Genomic DNA, 17,056 nt, shown 5'->3' on the forward strand with positions numbered 1-17,056 from the left:
TCAACTCTGGAAGGAGAGGCCCTGCATTTTCTTGGAATGTGTAACTCCAAATGAAGCTCACACAACTGTCCCAGTCACACCTGACACCCCAGGCAGATCCAGGCTGCACCTGCACGGGATGAAGAGCGGCCTTGAAGGTTGTTTGTGTGATGAAGACACTTTCAGTCTACCTAATGTGGTCTGAATCAGCAATGCCATTCCTAGAAAGCTCTTGGGATGCCTGTGAAAGGTGCAGAGAAGGCTGACGGAGAGGACGACATATATGAGAGTGGCCTACAGAGATGGTTCTTCACATCTGAGTCGTGTATCTCCTTACCACAGGATTGCAGATGCTGACAGCTTATGTGGGCTCAAAGAGTGACCAGACAAATTAACAGAGAAGGAATTAACTGGGAATTGCTAAGTGCTCAGAGAAGACTTTCAGCTCAGGAAGTGACTGAGACAACTTGCCTGAGGGCTGGGAGGACCTTGCTTGGACACAGAGCAGCAGGCTTTGCCTTTCCACCCTTCTCTAGGGTTCTGCTTTTGGCCATGGTGAGAAACGAGGCATGAGGTCAGATGGATGTCCTGACTGACCCAGCACAGCCCCTCTTAAGCTGCTGTGTTATAGTCCCACTCCTGACCAGATGGCTCAGGAGGAACAAATTAAAGTACAGATCTGTTTGGGCTTTGCTTCTACGAAGGACTTCAGATGTTATAACATCTATAGGGAAGAGAGAGAGAGGGCTTGGGACTGGTTTTAGGCAGTAGCACAAACACAGCCCCTGGTAGTGAGAGGCCTCAGAGAAAAAAAGACAATTGCAAATGATCAGTCAGGCATGGTGCAGGCAGGAGCAGGTTTGGTGCAGGCAGGAGCAGGCTTGGTGCAGGCAGGAGCAGGCATGGTGCAGGCAGGAGCAGGCTTGGTGCAGGCAGGAGCAGGCTTGGTGCAGGGCACTCTGCCTGATGGATATTTTGCAGTCAGCAACAGCAGGGCCAGGGAGAAGAGGGAAGCAAGAAGTTGCTTTGGAAAATGTTGGAGGTTGTATTCAGAACGCACACCAAAGAGCATGCAGTTTGTTTTGGAGGGTTACTTCTGTGTCCCCTTCCCTTGCCCTGACTCCCTCCTCCTTGTCTCTGCTCTCCAGGCTGCTGGCTCCCAGCAGAGCCATGGGCCTGACTGGCATGGGAGGTGTCTTTTTGTCCACAAATCAGGAAGAGCCTTTAAAAAAGAAAAGAAGATGTATCTGAAAATTGCATTTTCGGATCTCCACTTCTTGAGGTGAGGATGAGCAAAGAAGCCCTGAGTCACCCACCTGATCACACCTTCCTACCTGAGCTGCCCCACCTCACACGTACAAAGCCTTGCCAGCATTCTTGGTCATAGCATCACATTGGGCACTGAGACTTCACAGGTCAGCCCCCAGGTCCTTTTCAGTCACTGCTTCCCAGGCAACATTCCCCACCAGACAAACATGGCCTACCTGATGTTTTCCTGGATGTCCCACCTCACAACTGACAGTGCAGGAATTAAGGTTTCTTGGTCCTCAGCTTGTATTTCAGTCACTTTTCTGAGGTCTCTGAGACCCATCTTCTGCACAACATCGTGTGCTGCTTTGTAGGACACTAAACTCTTCCTTGAAGAGTCTTGTTTCACTGTCTTGGTAGCAAGCACCTCCTCAGGCTGGCACAGAATCCTCTTGTAGGTCAGGTTCAACTCGCCCTGTGTACAGGAACCTTGTAGGACCACTACAGAGGTTATGGAAGTCCAAAATGTCTCATGATTGCTATATATTTATTCTGAATCTTTCCTCCTGGGGCAGAAGTAAAGGAGAGAAAACAAGACAGAGCTGCTCTTCAAATGGAAGAATATTGTGGATTAAGGGTTGGTTAAAAAGCTCCACAAATAGCAATTGCTACTCAGCTCATCCTCCATACCAAGAAAGCACAGGCTCACATTTCCTTCCCTTTCCATGTGTTCTGTCTTGGCTCATCCCTCAGCAGATGCATCTCCTGCTCAGCAGGGAGTTTCCAGTCCCCAGAAGATGCAGCCAGAGAGGGATCACCCTAAAGCCACATCCCTTCACAGGATGCCCCATGTCTCTCACTGCCAACTGGCTTCTACTGCCAAGCCCTGGGAGATGCTGCCATTTTCAACCAAACCCACCCTGAGCCATGGGCTGAGCTCCTTCACTACCTCAGAACAGTGAAAGGACCAAGCAAGGAATGAGGATTGGGGAAAACCCATTCACTATGTTCTCCATCTGAAGTACTCAAACCTCCAGGGCAGCCAGGGTTGCAGGACCTCACCTGAGAGGGAAGAATTTCAAGTTCACTTGCTGGAATTTTAAATTGTTTGTTCAGAGAAAAAGAAAAGGAAACAAAAAGGCAATAAAAAAGAATGATCTCTTCTTGCAAATGCCCAGCCTGAATAATCACAGCTCTTGTGTATGCACAAGCCTGTCTGTCCTGGGTGGAGGCCATAGGGGCATCCTGCACTGGATTTTCTTTTAGCTCTTTAGAAATATCCTCTGCTTTAAGATATCTGGGGGTAGGAACAGTACTGACCCTTGGTGGGGGTGTAGAGACCCCAGGAACTTGTTCTGTAGCATGGATGTTGCAGAAACTCTCTGTCCTCCACCTCCCGTTGGCAGCAGGTGCCCAGGAGAGTGCTAACACCTGCTGACAGTGACACAAACTCATCAGCAGTCTGTTAATTAACTGACAAGCAGCCAAATTCCTTCCCTTATCTCGCAGCACACAAATGAGGCAGGTGAGTGGGCTTTGTTAATGAAATGCTAAGCCAGCCCTGAAGGCAAGCAACCAAGGAAGCAGAAAACATTCATTGTGCATCCTTTCCACCTGAGGTGACAAAACACACCTCAGCCTGGAAGCTTTTTGTAATGCAAGAGATCAGAGATTTAGGAAGGTTCCTCCATCCTGGAGACCCTCACAAATGTGTCAACGTGGAGAAAATGCCACTTAAAGTCAACCTTGTGGGCCACAGAGTCAACCTCGTGGGCCACAGAGTCAACCTCAGGGGCTCGTGCAGACCTTGCGAGCTGTGGGTGTGATGTCCACCTCCCTTCTCCTGTCCTGCCAAGATGTAATCACTTGCTGGTCCCTGCAAGGTTTGGGGACTGGGTTTGTTTGGACTTATTGAGCCATCTTTAGAACGTCCACGTGCCAAGATAATAGCCAAGACTTAGCCTGGAGCAGTTCTTCCCAGCAGCTGCAGCTTTAGATGGATCTCTGGCATCACAGCCATAACACCAGCAAGAGGCACAGCAGGTCCAGACCTGGGCCCTCAAAGCCTTTGCTCTTGGAAGATCTCAGAAAAGATGGATATCCCGCAGGACATGGTTGGGTTTGCTGTGCAAAGCCAGGGTAGAAGTCTGCTGAGGAGGAAGGTGGTTTCTACAAGGAGTTGAGGGATTCACAAGCTAATCACAAGATTAAGGTTTATCATGACATTTCTTCCTTGCATGCAGCTCATCAGACCTACAGCTGGCCACCAACACCTCCCCTCCCTCTCTCCTGAGCATGAGGGACTCCAGGTGGCTGGATCTTGTGTCCACACCACAGACATCAAAACCAGGTAGGAGGGTAGGAAATTGTGGGAAGAAACCAGTTGCTGCTCAAGACAAGCACATGTTCCCTGACAGCAGGAGCTGCAGCAGCTCCTTCCCTCCAACACCTCATTCATGACCATAAAACAAACTTTTCCTAGAAAAGTGAAACATGAGAGGTCTTCTGTCTTAGCACCTCACTGATCTGTATCCTGACATCATGCCTGGCTTCTTATTTATTCAGTAATGTCCTGAAAAAGAGGATTTGTCTGGAATCTGTGAAGACTGAGTAAGCACCAAGCTGAGGACACGGTGTAGACATCACCAGGTTTTGATGGCAGGAGAAACAGTGCATGGGAATAAAGTTTCTAATGCAGTTGAAAGATGAGACACTGGGTCTCTTTTTTTTTTAAAAAAAAATATTTTCAGTAACAGCTTTGTCTAAAGGAAGAACAGGGAGCTGATAGTTGCTGTGGGTACAGAGATAAAGACCCTGCAGAGGGAAGAATTGGAAATTGTCACAAAAGACAAAATGCCTGAGCTGGAAGGCTAAAAAAAGTGGAATTTAATAAGGTATGAGAGTGTGTACTGAGGAGTTCAAGCAAAAAGTTTCACTCTAAGGGAAAAAAAAACCTACTGTTTGGAAACAAGAGGAAAAATGTGGAGATATGGGATATTTGTAATCTAATTAACTGAGGCATCTGTGGAAAGAAGCCACCCAAGCATGTACCAGCTTAACTGCTGGTGTGGCAAAGTTAGTAGCATTGTGGCAAACAGCTGTGAGACCACAACTAAAGCATCCTGAATAGTGCTGGTTACACTTATCTCAAGAGGTTGAAGCCCACCTGTCATGCTTGGAGGAAAGAGATGCTGGAGTGGTGCTAAAGGGAGCAGGAAAAACTAGGAGGATCCTAAAAACCTCCTCCTTCCATGCCAGAGTGGCTGGCATCCAGGTATGTAGTGCTGGAAGAGAGGTGATGTGCACCAAATGGGGGAGGCTGCAAGGTTCCAGGGCATTACATGTCCTCTCAAAGACTTAGAAATGACTGGTTTCCCTCAAAATTGTCTACAACAGCAGGGTCTCTTCCAGAGCTACAAATCCAGTGGTTCCTGCACCAGGGCATAGATATGGGATTGCTCCCTGCTGCCTTGAAGACATAGAAACATAGAATCATTAAGTGGTTGGAAGGGACCTCAAAGATCATCCAGTTCCAACCCCCCTGCATGGGCAGGGACACCTCCCACCAGCCCAGGTTGCTCCAAGCCCCATCCAACCTGCCCTTCAACACTGCCAGGGATGGGGCAGCCACAGCTTCTCTGGGCAACCTGGGCCAGGGTCTCACCACCCTCACAGCAAAGAATTGCTTCTTAATATTTAATCTAAACCTCCCCTCTTCCAGCTTTAAACTATTCCACTCATCCTCTCACTCCCTGCCCTTGTCCCAAGCCCCTCCCCAGCTTTCCTGGAGCCCCTTCAGGCACTGGAAGGTGCTCCAAGGTCTCCCTGGAGCCTTCTCTTCTCCAGGCTGAACACCCCAACTCTCCCAGCCTGTCTCCAGAGCAGAGCTGCTCCAGCCCAAGGATCATCTCCGTGGCCTCCTCTGCACTTGGTCCAACATTTCCATGTCCATTTTGTGTTGGGGGCCCCAGAACTGGACCCAGCCCTGCAGGGGGGTCTCACCAGAGCAGAGGGGACAATCCCCTCCCTGGCCCTGCTGGTCATGCTGCTGGTGACACAGCCCAGCATCCAGATGGTTTCTGGGCTCGGGCACACACTGATGGCTCATGTGGAACTTCTCATCAAACAATAGCCCCAGGTCCTTCTCCTTGGGGCTGTGAATTGCCAAGCTGTAACTTTAGCACATCACTGCACTTGTTGCCTCTGGTTTGTGTCTTGGTCACAGCTCTTAGGAGCAATAACAGCTTCTTTCTAGGACTTCAGCTACTCCGCAGATGGTTTTCAGAGATACCCCCCTGTAACCAGGCTTTGCAGCCATGGGTGGCAGAGACTTCTCCTCATTGCCATGCAAATAGATCTGTTTCACAGAATCCTAGGGGTTGGAAGGGACCTGGAAAGATCACCCAGTCCAACCCCCCTGCCAGAGCAGGGTCACCCAGAGCACATCACACAGGAACGTGTCCAGGTGGGTTTGAATGTCTCCAGAGAAGGAGACTCCACAACCTCTCTGGGCAGCCTGTCCCAGGGCTCTGTCACTCCCACAGGAAAGAAATTCTTCCTGATATTCACATGGAACATCCTGTGCTCCAGTTTGCACCCACTGCCCCTTGTCCTATCACTGGACATCACTGAACAAAGCCTGGCTCTGTCCTCCTGACACTTCAGCACCTCAGCCTTCTTTCTATCCTCTGTCTCCAGGGCACCCACCTCATTCAGCAGTGGGCCTATGTTGCCTCTAGTATTAGTTCTATCTGCTATGTATTTGAAGAAGCCCTTTCTATTGTCTTTGACCTCACTTGCAAGATTAAGTTCCAAGGAGGCCTTAGCTTTCCTTATTGCCTCCCTGCATCCTCTGACAACTGTCCTATATTCCTCCCAAGTGCCCAGCCCCTCCTTCCATGATCCATAGATTCTCTTTTTCCACTTGAGTTTGCCTCAGCAGTTCCTTGTTTAACCATGCTGGTCTCCTGGCTCCCTTACTTGATTTCCTACCCATTGGGATGCTCCGATCCTGAGCTTGGGAGAAGTGGTCCTTGAATGTTGACCAACTACCTTGAGCCCCTTTACCACCTAGTGCCCTTTCCCATGAGACTTTCCTTAACAATTGATTGAGGAGGCCAAAGTTAGCCCTGCAGAAGTCCAGGGTTGTGGTCTTGCTAGGAATTCTGTTCCTCCCACACAGGATCCTGAACTCCACCATCTCATGGTCACTGCAGCCAAGGCTGCCATTGACCCTCACCTCTTCAACCAGACCCTCCTTGTTGGTGAGCGCAAGATCCAGCAGCTCCTCTCCTAGTTGGTTTGTCCACCATTTGCATTAAGAAGTTACCATCAATGCACTGGAGGAACCTCCTAGACTGTGAATGGCTGTGTGGGCCTTCCAGCAAATACCTGGGTAGTTAAATTCCCCCATGAGGACCAAGACCTGTAAGTTGTGAGGCTGCTTTCAGCTGCCTGTAGAAAGCCTCATCAACCCCCTCGTCCTGATCAGGAGGTCTGTAACAGACCCCCACAGCTGTATCACCCATGCCAGCCTGCCCCTTCATTCGTACCCACAGACTTTCCACTTGCTCCTCTTCAGCCCCCAGACAGGACTCAGTACATTCTAGTTGCTCCCTCACATAAAGAGCAACTCGACCACCTCGCTTCGCTGACCTGTCTTCCCTCAAAAGGACAGAGCCATCCCAGACCCCATTCCAGTCATCTGAGCTGTCCCACCATGTCTCTGTAATTGCCACCAGCTCATAACCTGTAGACCACACACAGACCTCTAAGTCCTCCTGTTTGTTCCCCATGCTGCCTGCATTGGTGTGCAGGCATCTCAGGGAGTGAGCTGAGCACACTGGTGGCACCCTTGGGAGGCAGGAGGCCTTCTGGGCTTCATTAATACTGGAACAATGCCCCACTAGTTCAAACCCAGCTACATCCCCCTCCCACTTCCAACCTAGTCTAAAGCCCTGTGAATGAGCCCTGCTAACTCCTGCCCTAGGACCCTTTGTCCCCTGTGGGACAAGGTCTTCCCATCCAATGCCAGCAGGCCCAGTGTCCTGTACATCAAACCATCCAGGAGTTTTGTCCCCTACCCCCTTCAAGTCTAGTTTAAAGCTCTCTCAATGAGCCCTGCCAACTCCTGGCCAAGAATCCTTTTCCCCCTTGTTGACAGCTCTGTGCCATTACTGGCCAACATACCTGCTGCCCTGTAAACATCTCCATGATCAAAAAACCCAAAGTTCTTCCTTTGGCACCAGCCTCTGAGCCAGTGGTTAACCAGTCATGTTTTCCTAGTCCTTTCAGCTTTTCCTGCCTCTGAAGGAACTGAGGAAAAGATCACCTGCTGCTTTCTGTCTCCACCACAGCAAGGCTCCTGAAAGAGAGGTGAGGCAGTGGAACAGGCTGCCCAGGGAGGTGGTGGAGGCACCATCCCTGGAGGTGTTCAAATAATGGGTAGACATGGTGCTTCAGGAGATGGTTTAGTGGTCACAGGGGTGTAGGGCTGATGGTTGGATTTGATGATCTTGAAGGTCTTTTCCAACTTTAGTGATTCCATGTTTCTATAAGGCCTTTTCCTCTCCCCCATAAGGCTGAGATTTTTTGCAGCCAAATGAAGCAGAAATGCAGCCCATACCTTGGTACCTGAACAAGGTGCTGGGAAACCAGGTCAGGCAGTTCCAAACTCTGTGGTTTAGGGGCCAGGTAAGTCTTTTTTTTTTTTTTTGCCCCCAGCATGGGGGGGGGATCTACTGAAGAGGGTGTGGTCTGGGGGGAAGACATCTCTGAGCACCCACCAGCTGGGGAAGGGTCAGCAAGAAGACAGTGTTGAGCATAAAGCTGCACAAGCTGAGCTTTTGCAGGAGAGGAGCTGCCAGATCATCCCAACTCAACAAAACCAGATAAAAGCTGCTGCTGATTTTTTTTTAACTCTTTTTTTCCCCCTGCCATGAAAGACAGATGAGCAAAAGGGGAAGGTTCTAAAAACCCTGGAGAAGAACTGGTTAAACAATCCATTTGGGTAGCAGTTCCCACAGGCAGAACCACAGCAGAGGGCTCCACAGGAAAGGCAAGGAGATAGCTCCTTAGGAGTGGCAGGGAAGAGAGATTACAGATATTTCCTCTGTTTGTTGCTCAAACAATATAAAGAGTGTTGGTTTCACTCCTTGCAGGAGTGCACATCTGCCCTCTATTTATGTGCAAAGTGGACCCTGCTGTCCTCGGGTCCCTGCCTGTCCCATGGAGACAACACCCAGCAAGGATGGAGATGACCCTAGTGGTGAGATGGTGACTTATGGCCAATGCTGATTCAGCACAGAGGGACACAGAAGCCTCAGGGGATACCAGCTGCCCCTCAGACACCAGCACCTGTGGGCTAAGCATCCTACAACAAACCTGTCTGTGACTGCCAGGCCTGGAGAGGCTGCAAAAAAACCCTTCTCAAGGGAGGTAGGAAAACTCCTCACCTCCCACGAGCTCTCCAGCTGGCTTCCCAGCTTCTCCCATCCCTTCCAGCCAAGTAAAACATGTCTGTGCTGCTTCATCCTACCTTTTTTTTTTTTTTTCCCCACCCAATCTGTTGTGCCAAAAACCCCTCTGACCCCTGGTGCCCACGTCCCCTGCTCAAACAGGTAGAAACCGTCACAGGTTGGAGTAGGTCACAAAGCCCTCAAATAGTTGTTTTGGTGGTTTTTTTTTTGCCAGAAAACCTCAACTTGTCAAAAAAAAGAAATAAAAACTAGATGAGAAAGTCTGGTGCTGGACCAGAAGGTTGTCAGGCTGTGGGAACATTTCTGACCCATGCCAAAAGCCCACCCTCCACCTCCCAAGTCAACCCACAGCTGAATCTAGTGGCTGGAGCAGCCCCTGGACACTGATGTTCAAGTCCCACCTCCAGGGCAGAGAAACCAAGGTCCACCTTAGCAAACACACACTGAAATTACTGTTTTAACACAGTATCTCCCTCATGTTCATGCTTTAGCCATTTGGCCCTGGAAGGATGGGGTCCTGCTTGTCACCTTAGGGGCTGCATGCAAGGTCTGAAGATCTCCATGTCTGTCTAACTCAGGAACACCCAAAGAGCCTCCATTCCTTTGCTTGCCCACAGGAGATGATCCTGCTTTCCACATAATTTGCTCTTTTAATCCTTGGCTATGACTCAATTAAACTGGGTTGGTTTTTTGGAGTAGGGGTGGTCCTCTCTGAATATTCAGAAAGCTCCATAGGAGGAACCACAGTTCCTCTGAGCCAGGGATTAAACACGGATGATGAATTGGACCAAGTCACACCTGGCTTGTTTCTTGGACCATAAAATGGGCAGGAAAAAAAAGGATTGCCATGTCCACCTCCTGGGAGCTTCACCTACTGAACTGCAAAAAGAGTTTCCCTGTTGGCTGCAGGTTTATCAGGTCTGGAGCTGCTCAGGAAGACTCAGTTTTGGCAAGACTGAATTTTTTTTTCTTGGAAATCAACCAATTTTGCAGAAAAAAAACCCAACAACAAACAAGAGAGAGAGAAAAAGTAAAAAAAAAAAAAAATAAAGAGGCACCTAATTATCAATCAGGGAAAAGGTCTGGGTGCTAACTGAGCTAGGATTTCTCCTGCCTGCCAGTCTGGCTCCATATTTTGCTGGTTTTATTTGAGCCAGAGATCAGTTTTCCACAGCACCGACAGCAGCTCAAGCTCTAATGAAACATCTTATCTGCTTGTCTAAGGTGTGTCTTGCTGCTGGAAGGGGATCGTTTGACATTTTGAATTAGAAAAGAAGCTGTTGCACTCAATGGTAATTAGAGTAGCAGCTGGTTTGGGGTTGGTTGGGTTGGGTTTTTTTTTTTAATATAATACTAAGAGTAAAGTAAAAGGAAGAGGGAGGCTGATGTTTCTTAGAGGAGCTCAACATGCAAACAGCATTTGAAATAGCCATGTGTGAGGATTTCTGAACTTTTCTCCCAGGATTCCTGTTTCCCCAAGGGTTGGTGATTCTGAATCACTGTCTTCTAGAGAACTGGACTTCCAGAAAATAAAAAAAAAAAAAGGGGATTTCTGAGTTTTGCCTGGTGGTGGTTGCAATGTATAAACACTGCTATTAATTTTCATGTGCTCCAGGGATCCTCCAGGTTACCAAGAGGTTTAATGGGTCTGTGGAGATCCATGAAGAACAAGAGTTATGGTTGCAGTGCTGCTTGTTACACCACCAGCACGATTAGCCCAATGAAAATAGTCCTGGGTGTCTATATTGGATCCCTCCCTGATGCCAGCTGGAACCAGTTGATAGCCTTCAAGCATGGAGCACACACAAAGTCCTTCTGAAGGGGGCAAAACCCCTGGGAAAAAACTAGGCAGCATCCATGGGTCTCCTACATGACCCAAGAGGAAAAGAACCAAGCATTACAACAACCTGAACCTTATCCCTGTATGAGCAGAACAAATCTCCTCTCTGCTCAGCTGGTTGGCCACGAGTTCTCTGTCCCAGACCTCCTGGGCAATGATGGGACCATCAGGAGACCACGACTTTGGACAGTGGAGTCCTACCCGCCTCAGTCCCACAGTGCCAGCGTGTCTGCTGTCTTTGGTCACCACACCAGGAGAGGAGCAAGTCTCTGGCTTCACAGCAAACAACAGCCCCACAAGTGCCTGGCAGAACCAGCCAGGGCCTTTGCTCTTCTCCTTCACCCTAAGAAATGACTCTGTTTAGTCACCCTGCCCCCCAGGAGGGTTTGACTGGGATGGTGTTCACGTTGGACATCCCATGCCACAGGCTGCACCTTTGCCTTCTTGCTACAACAGAGACAAAACACTCTATGACCCACCCCTCCAGAGGGAAGTGAGTTTTTGAGCAGAAGCAGCCAGAACGGTTGTGGTGCTGGTGTCACCTGCTCTGCTGAAGCCAGCTTGCCTTCTCCCTTCCTACACCTCTCCAACAGATGGCATCCAAGGTCCCTTCTCTGTTATTTTTGGGACCACCAGGCCAGGAAGGAAACTGAGAGCCAACACTACAGCCCAGACAAAGCCAATGCCTGCTGCAATGATTCCCAGGCTCCTGAGGAAGGTGAGTCCCTCCTCCTAACTCTTGGAGAAGGGGCTGGCTGCCTGTCACAGAGCTTGTGCCAGGGCCTGAAAACTGTCCATTTTTCTTGCAAAGTCACCTCGGAGCCCAATCAAGGCCTAAAATCCAGGCTTGCTGGTTTTCAAGCCCAATTTTACATTAAAATATTGTTTATTTTCTCACCCCCTTTCAGTCTGGAAGGATAAATCGTTTGTTCTTCCCACACACTCTCCATCACTGCAAAGCAGGGACAAGTAAAAATAAACAACAGCAGCACACTTCTGGGCATGCATCTCTTGTAACAGCCTGTCCTGTCTCCTCTGAGTCAGACACGACCCACAGTGGATGAAAAGAAGGCAAGAACCAGTGCAAAACCAGAAGACATGAGATGGTGAACGTTGCTGCCACATCCTGTGGCCTCTTCTGCTGACAGGTTTGCTGGTGGTGGTCTGAGCAGTTTTGCTTTGCAGACTGCCACAGCCCAACACCATTCCTGGAGATCTGCTGTGGGCTCCAAATGGACCCCATGGACTCTCTGCCTTTGTCTGACAAACAGTCCTCAAGGATTCAAAGGTTTGGTCCATAATTTTCCCCCAGACTTGAGTCTGGAAATTTTCCCACTGCTGAGAGCCCTACTAGATACCCAGAACACCTCACATCTTTTGGGATCACAAAGTCTTTCATGGTGCACCAGTTCCTGACCAGGACCTGCAACAGGTGATGAAGGACAGTGGTGTGATTCCTTGTTTACAAGGAGTGCCATGGAAAAGAGAAGGGGTGATGGGCACAAGTTGCTCCTGGGGAGATTCCCATTGGACACAAGAGATTAATTTTTCACCACGAGGACAATCAAACGTTGGAACAGTCTCCCAAGGGAAGTGGTAGGTTCCCCCACATTGGACAGTTTGAAGTCTCAGCTTGACAGGGGGCTGAGCCACCTCATATCAACTAGAGCAGTACCTAGAAAGGTTGGAGCAGGTGATCCTTGAGGTCCCTGCCAACCTGGCACTCTGTGGTTCCATCACAGTCATTCTCCCTGGTAGACCCACAGGCAACCTTAACATGTTCCTGGGCAGCACTGAGCCGTGGGGACTTTTTACACCACCAGGCAAATGACCACAGCCCTTACCAACCTTGCTGCTGTGTGTATTACCAGATTGTGGGGAAATCCCATGTGTTTTGGTAAGACAAGCTCGAGGGCAGCAAGGCACGGATGTGCCCCAGGGAGCATGTCTGCTCTGCTCCTTGCCTGTGCTCCCCCACAACTCCAAAACAAAAGGGTCACTTACATTGTTCCTCCACTTGGTCTGCAGCAGCCTGGGAGCTTCAGCACAACAACACCAGGCCAGCTTGGTGATGTCAGTGAAATACTTGTCCAAGATTCAAAGATTTCAGGGTCAGCCTGGGTGCCAGAAGAAGGCTTCAAGATGGGACATCTCTCTGCGGCGTGATTAGGAGCTCATCAAACACATCATTGTCCTCAAGAGATGCCAGCACTGTGAGGTCATGAAGCAGGATGTGCCCAGTCTCTGCAGGATACTTTGTGGGTTTGATCACCAAAAGAAAGAGCTGACTCATTTCTGGTTCAAGTGTTCACCTGAAAGAATCAAGAAAACAGAACAAAAGGGAAGGAAACGATGACAAAAGGGAACTGTCAAAAGCCCTCTGTGCTTCCCCAGCCTGCAAAAATAACTCTTCATTAAGAGAGAGTGCTTGAAAAAAGTTGTCAAGGACAGTGATGCATAAGGTGAGGAGAGCTGGTGGCAGATGTGTCTGATGTATTATTTCCTGTATTGGTCCTTAAAATGTACCTTTGCACCAGAGCAGCTCCAGCTCCCTGGTGCAGATGGGTGAGCTGTACCAAACAGGAGCTCCCTCCCAGTCAGAGGTCTTTCCATGACACTGTAGATCTGGTCCCTGTGCTGCAGGAGCAGAGGAAGGTCCCACCTGAGGTTGGGTCCCATGTGCTGCTGAGTGGTCAGAGGCAGAATCGTTTTCATGGGTTTTCCTTCTTTGATTAGGAAACACCAAGTGTCTGTGCTTTATCTTGCAGCCTCAGATGGGACAGCAGGATTCCCAGTTTTCAATTTCTTTTTTCCCACTTGCTAGTTTGTTTTCTTCATAGACATATGGCGTGGTTTGGGTTGGAAGGGACCTTCAAGATCATCCAGTTCCAGCTCCCCTGCATGGGCAGGGACACCTCCCACCAGCCCAGGCTGCTCCAAGCCCCATCCAACCTGCCCTTCAACACTGCCAGGGATGGGAACCTGGGTCATACTGTAAAAAAACCCTTTAAAACATGGTGTTAGAGAGCTCTCCAAATCAGAAAACCTGCTGAAGCATCAGCTGTTTGTTTCATTTGTGTTTGTTTTTTTAAAATCTCACTCTTCCAAAGGCCACCCCAGAACACAAACCTGGGGATCCCCACTGGGATTGCTGTAAACTTCTTAGGTACAAGCATCTTAGACATCAGTGAAACACTAAACCCAGCAGAACAATCAGGTGGCCCTGACCCACAACCAGTGCAAGTCTTGGCTTTTGAAACAGGAGGATGGAGGGTGACCAGTGCCCAGCAACCATCCCTTCTAGACTGGAAAATTGCAAGCTCCAGGTAGATCAGGGTTTTTAGCTGCAAGAACAACACGGTGTTAATTCCCAGCTGCCTGGGGTGGGGGTCCCTCCTGCAAGACTCATTGTCTTTTAAAAAAACCTCTTGCTGCTGGTTTCAAAACCACTGGTGGATTCCCCTGCCTGCTCTGGGCTTAGTGTTTGCCAGGAGAGGGAAGCTCCTGGCTTGAAAAGCCAACTCAGACCTACATTAGGTGAAGGTCCTTGTCTGGAGGGTTTTAAATACTGCCTCTGCTTTATTTCCATGTATTCATTCCCTCTTTCCAGGGAAATAAACTGGAAAAGAGGCTGACTGCCAGCATCTGAGGAGTGAGCAATTCTCTCTTGTCTCTTAAATACCAGGTTCCTGCAGAGCACTGTGTAAAAAAAACAACCAACCAAACCAAAAAAATAACCCAAAACCCAGCTCCCAGCTTTTGAGCCAGGAGACTCCCCAAGTCTGGAAGGCTTCACAAGTAAAATAAAAGATCCCCATGAAAATTACTTTCTCAGCCACACTCTGCATGAGAAAGCTGCAGAGCTGCTGCCACGATCCCTGTGCCTTGGTCTGGAGCCCACAGCTGGTCCCTCTCCAAGGCACCACGTTGGATTCTAGTCCTGCAAATCCCAAGCCTCTCGTGGCTCTGCAGTGATGAAGGGAACAGCAGGAGAGCAGCCCCAGTTTGGAGACAGACACTTGTCAGTCTGGAATTTCTCCTTGCTCTGTAAGGTTAGCAAAGCTCCAGGATGGGTTTAGCCTTGGGGTTCCACCCAACCCAACAGGGCAGTTTTAGCTGCTCTCCACCACCCTGTGCAACCAAGCTGGGGACAAGACATCTCTGCCTGATCTGCAGACACCCACCTACAGCTATAAATGAATATAGACATTCACCCTTCCTGCCATACGTGGAGAATTAAGATCCAATCCACAGCAGCCTCAGTTGGTGTGGGCAGTTTCTCTGCACCTCTCCCACCCCGCATTTCCAAGCAATGTCCTCCCCTGCCCACCCACACAGCTCGTCAGGGCCCTTGTCTCTGCACAGGGTCACTGCTGCAGCCTCTCATCTGGGCTCTTCTGATGCAAATTTGCCTTCGTTGCAGTCTGCAGGAATCATTTCAGCTCCTTGCCTCGGTCAGACCAACAGTTTCTGTATTCTGATTCCCTTCTCACTGTTTCTCCCTGTGGAAGGAGGGAATAAGTGATTTGTCTTCCTTATCTAAGGCCTCTATGCCCCTTCCCATCCCACCTCTGATCCCAACCCCACCTCCAGGCTCACCTGCTTCATGCTCTACAAGCTGCTGAATCTCCAACCCAGGAATCTTGTGCTGTTTTCCCTGTCTGCAGGCTGAGAGAAGCCCCCAATCACCATCACGGCTTCAAAGCTCCCCTGCAAGCTCATCTTGTCCTGCAACACCTGCCAAACCCCTTTGCCTCTGTTAGCTGGTCAGTAGACCTGCCCTGCCACGGTGACTCTCATGAGCTCATCACATCTTGGTGATTCTTGTGGTCTGTCTGCTGTGGGGTTTTTACTTCTATTTCAATGGCAAAAGCTTTAGTTCACCCTCTGTGCATCATCTAGAGAAGTGTCCCACAGCAAGGACAGTGATTACTTGCTGCATACAAAGACCTGAAAGGAGGATGTAGGGAGGTGGGCTTCAGTCTCTTCTCCCAAGGAACAAGGAACAGAGAGGAAATGGCCTCACGTTGTGCCAGGGGGGGTTTAGACTGGATCTTGGGAACCATTTCTTCCCCAAAGGGCTGTCAGGCCCTGGCCCAGGCTGCCCAGGGCAGGGGGGGAGTCCCCATCCCTGGAAGGGTTTCCAAGCCCTGTAGATGAGGTGCTGAGGGACATGGGGCAGTGGTGGCCTTGGCAGGGCTGGGTTAACAGGTGGACTCAATGATCTGAAAGGCCTTTTCCAAGCAAAACTGTTCTATGATTCCATGTCCAGAAACCAAAGTTCAGCCTCACCTTGGCTGTCTCATTGGTGAGTGTGGATGAGCCAAATTTGCTTCTGTAGCCAGTGGCAGGACGTGGCCAGCACCCAGGTGAGATGACACTGATTTCCCAGGCTGAAGGACCAGGGTCCCACTGATGGTGGGCTCCACCACGGCCAGTCTGCTGTCCATAGGTCTGCCTAGAGGGATGAACTCCCACCTTGGCTCCAAAACTAACTTAGCTGGGGGGGGGGTCATGCCTTACAGAGCCTTTGGTGGCTTCAGCTGGTCTCAGGACTGGGTAGAGCCCAGCACAGGGTCACTAATTGTAAACCAGACTCATTAATGACCACACATAACTGGAAACCTCTTTAAACTGTGGTATCTCAAGCTCTCTCTCCAAAGACTAGAACCTTCTGCCAGCCTCCTGCTGCCAAAACCCATCTGGTGGGAAAATTCCCCTTGGAAACCATCTTCTGCAAGTTAGGAAAGCCCCGTTGCTGAGACCCAAATGACACCTTTGTGCTCACCAGCAGCCAGGTGTGGTGCCCACTGCATCCCAAACAGAGCCAACCCCACACCCAGAGGTGACCCAGGAAGAACCTGCAGCATCAGGAGGCTCATGGGTGAAGGGAGTGAGTCTGGGGGAGCTCAGATCTGGGAAGGGTTTCAATGAAAACTCTCTCATCTCTTCCAAACTAACTTTTTTCTCCTTTTTTTTTATTTTTCCACCCCACTTTCAGCCACAAACTGGGAAAAAAAATCCTTCCAAAGATACTTTTCCATTCAGCTGGAAAATATTTTTCCTCCCTGACTATTTCTTGCCTGTTTGATGAAGACAATTCTCAATTATTTGGAGACCGAGTTGAGATGAGTGAACAGAAACAAGGGATATGATGCCACTTAGTGGAAACATAGTCAGATGATTATAAGGAAAAATATTCCAACCTTGGTGGTTCACATTTTTGGTCACCTCTACAAGAGGGTGTTCTTAATCCTGCTGTGCACTGGAGGCTTCCCAGCCAAAGAAAAGGGCTGCAAAACAGCCTGTGCTGTGCAAAGCCAGAATGAAAAGTTCTCCTTCCAATCCTGTAGCCTGAATTTTGCAGAAAAGTGGGGAAATCAGGGATGCAACCCGGCAGGATTGCCAACCATGGCCTGTGTGTGGTGCTTAGGGACGTGATTCCAGCACTGAACGGGTGGGTCAGGTCATGGTTGGTGGGTTTATGTTATGGTTGGACTTGATGATCATC

This window comes from Apus apus, chromosome 4 (assembly GCF_020740795.1).
Source record: "Apus apus isolate bApuApu2 chromosome 4, bApuApu2.pri.cur, whole genome shotgun sequence".
NCBI lineage: Eukaryota > Metazoa > Chordata > Aves > Apodiformes > Apodidae > Apus > Apus apus.